This window comes from Vicia villosa, unplaced genomic scaffold, assembly GCF_029867415.1.
Source record: "Vicia villosa cultivar HV-30 ecotype Madison, WI unplaced genomic scaffold, Vvil1.0 ctg.003875F_1_1, whole genome shotgun sequence".
NCBI classification, from domain to species: domain Eukaryota; kingdom Viridiplantae; phylum Streptophyta; class Magnoliopsida; order Fabales; family Fabaceae; genus Vicia; species Vicia villosa.
Window position 1 is genome coordinate 50,106 of NW_026706325.1, and position 6,564 is coordinate 56,669.

Sequence of the window (6,564 nt, forward strand, 5' to 3'; positions counted from 1 at the left end):
TCATTTTTCAATTTTATCACCAACTTTAAGATTACTAGTATATTATTATTGATTTCATTAAGTTAATTATTATTAGTGTTTAAGATAATATTAGTATTATTTTAGATATTATTATTAATTAGTAGTATTAAACTTAATAATCTAATTTGCAATTGTCATAAGTGATTAAGAGGTTAATTAAATAATTAAATAGATTAATTAAGATTATTAGGGTTTTTTTTGGTTGTTGGATTGTTGTTGTTGGGCCAAAAAGAAAACAAAAGATATTTGGGCCGGTTCATTTTCATACATGGACCAGGGGTAGCGAATCGGGTCAAACCGACCCGGTCACTATTCATCATCTTCCTCCACGCGAACCCTCAGTGGCCGCCGCTCCCTCACCATCCAAACCCTAGCTTCAACCGAGTGATGCCCAGGCCCAAGGTTGAATCAAATAAACAAAACCAAAACTGAATCAATCTTCAATCAAAACATAAACTGAATCTAATATTAACAAAAACAGAATCGAATCAAATAATAACAAAATCAAATCTAATTTTATTAAAATTGGCAAATCGGTTACATTGAATCTTTCCTAAAACTAATCTAACCCTAACACTATAAAGACTAAAAAGAAAAATAGAAGAAGGGTTGGAGATTTTCGTGAGAAATTTGTTCTTGAGCCGCCGCGACTTTTGAACCCAGAACTCTTGAGCATCATCATCATCTTCATACCTACGATACACAGAGAAAGAGAGGATTAGGGATCGATTGAGGGAGCTTACACGTTCCTGAATGCAAGAAATAAGGTAACCAGATCTAAAACTTAACTTTAGGTTGTTAATTGATGTTGATTTGCATGCATATGCTTTGAGTTCCCAAAATTTTGGGGGTTAGGGTTCTTAGAAATTGTTAGGGTTCATGGGTTTTGTGAAGGGTTTCTGGGTTTTCTGGGTTGGGATATGAAGACGGGGGCCGAGGGAGATGAAGATCATGGTGATCTTCATCGGAAACTGGGGGGCTTACGGTGGTTGGGAGGGCGGCTCACGGCGGCCATAGATTTGTTACCGGATGATTGAAGGTTGGATGGTGCGGGATGATGAAGATTCCGATGAATCTTCATCGGAGTGCTGGGTTTTGTGGTGGCCGACGGTGGGTTTTGGGGTTGTTTCTGGGTTTTTCGTTGTTGTTGTTGTGTGAGCGAAGAGAGGAAGAGAGAGATTAGAGAGAGAAAGAAGGAAGGGAAATGAGAGGGAGAGTGGAGAGAAGAGAGGGATAACATCCCCTCGGTGGTGGAATTAGCGACACGTGGTCCCTCGACGACCACCCGTTGGCACTTGGACGTTGATCCAGTGCTTTTCCCTTAACCATGCACCCCCAGCCAAATGAACATGCAGGCCGTTGGATCAGAGCAAACGACCATGATCCTGAACACCCACCGCAACACTGTGTCACGCGCGCATCCAATTAAACGGGCTCAACATGTTTGTTGGGCCAGACCCTATGCTATCCACACACCCCAAATTCCTTCCCTTAACAAAACACACCCCCCTGCGCAGAAAGAGAAGAACCTTCATGGGCCTAAAGCCTTGTTGTTCGCACCCCTATAACTACTAACCTTCATAAGAATACACCCCCCCTGCAAACTAAAAAAATTTTAATTAATAAAAACTAATTAATTTTTATTTGGTAATTCTATTAATTATTTAATTGTTCATTTTTTGATAATTCACATTAATTTTCTCCCCGAACCAACTATACTTATTAGTCGCATTAGGCGAGAAATAATTTTGATTAATTTAATTTATTAATGATAATTTAATTAGTCCTTTATTTAATTCTCTCCTCAACCCGACTAAAGCTATTAGTCACAAAGACGAGAGATAAAAAATGTTAAAATCTTTTATTTAATTCTCTCCTCGACCCGACTAAATATATTAGTCGCATTAGACGAGAGATAAAAAATACATAAAATTTAAAACACTTTTATTTGCTGCACGCGACGATCGAATCTATCGATCAGAGTAATCAGCAATACCTCGTAATCTGTTAGCTATAATAATCAAACCTAATGATCATCGCATCTAACAGTGACAAATTAAATCAGGGTTGTATGCCAAACCTCAAAACACTTTCATCTTTCAAAACAAAATTCAAAACTACGATAGGCCATTCAAAAAGCCTTCAAACAACCTCATATCAATTCTAAGGCGTACAACCCTGTGCCCGAACTACGTTGACTCTGGTTCTCCATAAGGAGATACGTAGGCACTTGGTAACAAGGCGAGTCTCCCCCCTCACAATTTCAATTCACTTTCAAATCTCAATTTTCACCCTATTCATTTCCTTAGCTATTAAACCTCTAAATTTTAGCCATAAAACCTTTACCTTAGAACAAACCTTAGGAAAGGGTTGAGGGTGCCTAACACCTTCCCTCGACTTGATTATAATAACTTACCCCGATCTCTTAACTGCGTAAGGTTTCCTATTCGCCTTGGTAGAATAGGTGGCGACTCTAAAGCTTAATTTTTAGGGCAGGTTGCTACAGCTGGAGACTCTGCTGGGGATACACTTAATGGTGAATTATTATGCTCCTATAGATTTAGGCAAGGTTTAGGGTTCTTGGCAAAACAATTAGGTTTTTGGCAAAATTTTTAGGGTTTGGCTAATTTGCCACTTCTAGGGTTTCGGATTAGGGTTTATGGTTTTTTAAAATATTTAAATATTATTTATTTATTTATTTATTCGCAACATTATTTATTCACTGCAATTCATTTATTTACCGCAATTTAATTAAACATATGTTTATTTGAATATTTGGTATTTTTATCGCATTTCTGGGTTGAATATAAATTGCGTTAAAACCTAAGCGTGGGAATTATATTTAAGACCAGAGGGGAATTACATCGCTTACGAGTCTTATTATAATTCCACTCAGAGTGGGTTGAATATCCGGAAATGTCTGATACGAAGCTCGACTTTGTTGAGGGCAGGACCTGGTATTTGGCTGATCTCTCTGGGAACCTACCCCTAAAACTCGAACCTCATGGATAAATGAGTTGTTCTAAAATCCAAAGAGACAAAAAGTATCGGCGGCTACGAACGACCCCATGAGACCTTCTAGAACATACCAATGGGAAGGGTAGGCGCCCTAAGTCGTTACGTCGAACCTATGAACCTAGGGCTTACGTGCTTATGTGCTTATTATATGAGTGCAATTTATATACTACGAATATAGACATTTCAATTTTGCAGGTTTTTCTACGCGTTTCCAAGACCATGTCCTTCCCACGAAGGACATCCCCATTAATGCACATCGATTGGCCTCTCGATGGTCGTGAGACCTGGTGACTGTCTTGAACGGTCATCATGTGCCCGCTCCTACGTGTTCCCTAGCCTGTAGGGATTTCCTATATTGTGTCATAGTCCCTAGCCTGTAGGGATTTCCATCTATCTATCATTTTCCACAGCCTTTAAAGGGTTTCCTTGGGTTTATCCCTTAAAATGTGTGGGGCATCCTTATAGTAACCCCCACTCTATACCACATTGCATCGCATGAAAAAAAAACCATAAAATAAAATATATTCATATACCATTGCATCATATGGGTTTATCATTCATACATGACATACATTTCTACAAGGAGCTCATTCGCATCTTAACTTGTATTTGGAATCAGAGACTGCGAAGTTGATTTCCCGACATTTGAGGTTAATCATGGAACAAATTCAAACAGACATGGCAAAGATTATGGCTCAGATAAGGACTACTATGGGTCAATTTTTGGAAGCTATCCAAATCGTTACCAGTGGACAAGGAGAGTTAAGGCAGCCTGTTCAGAGGTCGGATGTTACTGTTGATCCAAGTGGCGTTCATCGAAAAGTCGTCAATCCTACCCAAGAGGTCCTTTTGAATCAGAATGTTAGAAACACTATGCAAGTTCCTGTCAACGAGGCTCTGCACCGTGAAAATCTTTCTGTTTCGTCATATGATACCTTTAAGTTTCCAATGGATGAAGATGAGGGTAAGCTTCGTCTTTTGGATAAGAGATTGAAAGCTGTTGAGGATCGTGATTGCCTTGGGTTAGATGCTGCAAGTTTATGCCTGGTTCCTGATATCAAGATTCCTCCTAAGTACAAAGTCCCCAACTTTGAGAAGTACAAGGGTACCACTTGCCCGATAACACACATCAAGGCATTTTGCAACAAGATGGCTCCTTATGCAGAAAATGATAAACTTCTAATGCACTTATTTCAGGATAGTCTTAGTGGGGCATCTCTTGAATGGTATACCCAGCTTGAAAGGACCAACATCGGAACTTGGAAAGATCTAGCCAAATCCTTTTTCAAGCATTACAAACATAACAGTGATATGGCTCCTACCAGAATTCAACTTCAGGGTTTGACTCAGAAGGTTGACGAATCCTTTAGAGAGTATACACAAAGATGAAGGGAGCTAGCTGCCAGAGTTCAACCTCCCCTCTTGGAACGAGAACTTATACACATGTTCATGGACACTTTACAAGACCCTTATCTGAATCGGATGGTTGGATGTGCCGCTTCTGAATTCTTAACTTTGGTTGTCATAGGAGAAAGAATTGAGCACGGTCTTATGACTGGTAAGATTCAGAATGCTGCTACTAATTTTGAATTCCCAGAATAGGATGGTGAAGAAACAAGTACAATTTCTGAAGTTGCAGAGAAAGATCATGCTTATTCTCCAGTTCAGATCCCTTGCTATCAGATGACAATTATTCCTGATCAGGATGCTCCACAAATATGTGCTACAACTATTAGCCAGCCACCAGTTCAATTTGTGCAACAAGAGCCTGTTCTATATAATCAATCAGTTAAGTATGCTCCACAACAACAGCAAAGATATAAACAAAACCGTCGACCACAAGGTGGGCAGAATCAGCAAAGGCCCCGAAATAATCTAGAAAGAAGGAATGCTCCCCTAGATCCAATCCCTATGACCTACAGTCAACTCCTGCCACATCTGGTACAAAGCTCATTGGTGGTTCCCAAGTTTCTTAAGCCACCAAAGTCATTCCCTCATGAGTATGACCCCAATGTGCAATGTGAATATCATGCTGGATCAGTAGGGCACTCGACTGAGGATTGCAACGCTTTTAAAGCCAAAGTTCAACAGTTGATTGACATGAGGTACTTAACCTTTCAAGAAGGAAAATTGTTGATAAATGGTCACCCCTTACTTTGACAAATACAAAAATGGCAAGCAGCATCTCTTAAAAGTCAAGGAAGCTCGTCCTTAAGATCATTAGGCTTTGTTAGTTTCCATTTGAAATTTTGTTATTGCTAAGTTTTGTTTGTTTCTTAAAGTTGTACTCTTCGACTAATATTAATAAAACGAGCATGCATGTTTTTGAAGCCAATTCATTCGTATTCACTCTTTCTAAAAATGGAACAAAAAAGTCAATCCATTTGATCCTTTTTCTATTTCTCACATTTAACAAACTTCGAGGGAGAATGATGTAATTAAAATTAATCGAATTTTGCTAACGTATTCTTTCAATGCAAAACGGAGCTGATGATGTACAAGCATTGTTTCAATTCCTAAACAGTGGAGATATAAGGATGTTAATCCCTCGTCACCCCCTCGAGCCAGGAGTTGGAGTTTGTTTCTACTTTTCAAATAAACCTTGATTTCAACCAGGGGCAGGGTAGTTTTTGGTTAATTCAATGGTGTATTTTGGTTGTCAAGAGAATCAGTCAATCCAAGCAAGGATTCAAGCAAAGGATCAAGCAAAGCAAAGGTTCAAGCATATCTTTTTCCTCGCGTTCATCCAAGGATGAGGGAGCAATGGAGATAAAATTCACAACAATCTTCTTCCTCAACACATCATTCAAGATCGAGGAAGTATCAAAGTCGAAGCTTACAAATCAAGGTCGACATGGCAGTCACAACAGTCCATATCCAAGGATCAAAAGGAGCATTAAAAAAAAAGGAGAAAAGCGCCCGCTAAGTCAAAATGGGAAATTCCATGAAAAGAAAACAAAATGACTTAGGCAAAAATCAGGGCATCCCGGTGGACCAAATTCAAAAGAATCGGTTCATGCAAAAATAAGGGATACAAAGGCGAAATACAAAGGATAATCTTGTGATTGCTAAACCATCAAAGCTTCACATCAATGCTTGGATATTTATAACATTTTTCACCGGTGCTTGGATCTTTACCAAGGCTTCTGCTCTACATCAAAAGAACTGAAATGATTCTCTTGCAAACAAAGCACATTCATTGGATTAGGCGATTTTTAGGATTTGGAGAACATCAAGGAGAAAGAGGTGGGTTTATATAAGATTTGAGCCTTATATCATTTGTTTCTTAAACCACGAACCATGGCCACGTTACAACCCTTAAAAGTCCTGATTGAAGCTTGGTCAAATACGAAAGCATACTTGGCATAATTTGGTTAAACTGACTCCTATTGTTTCTTAATGAATATCCATATCGCTTCTTCGCATCTTCCATCTCTAATCATCCATGTCCTTGTAAAAACTTCGATTTCAAAACTTGCATGTGCATCACGTTTGAATTACTTTTCAAAGGGTACAACTTTACAT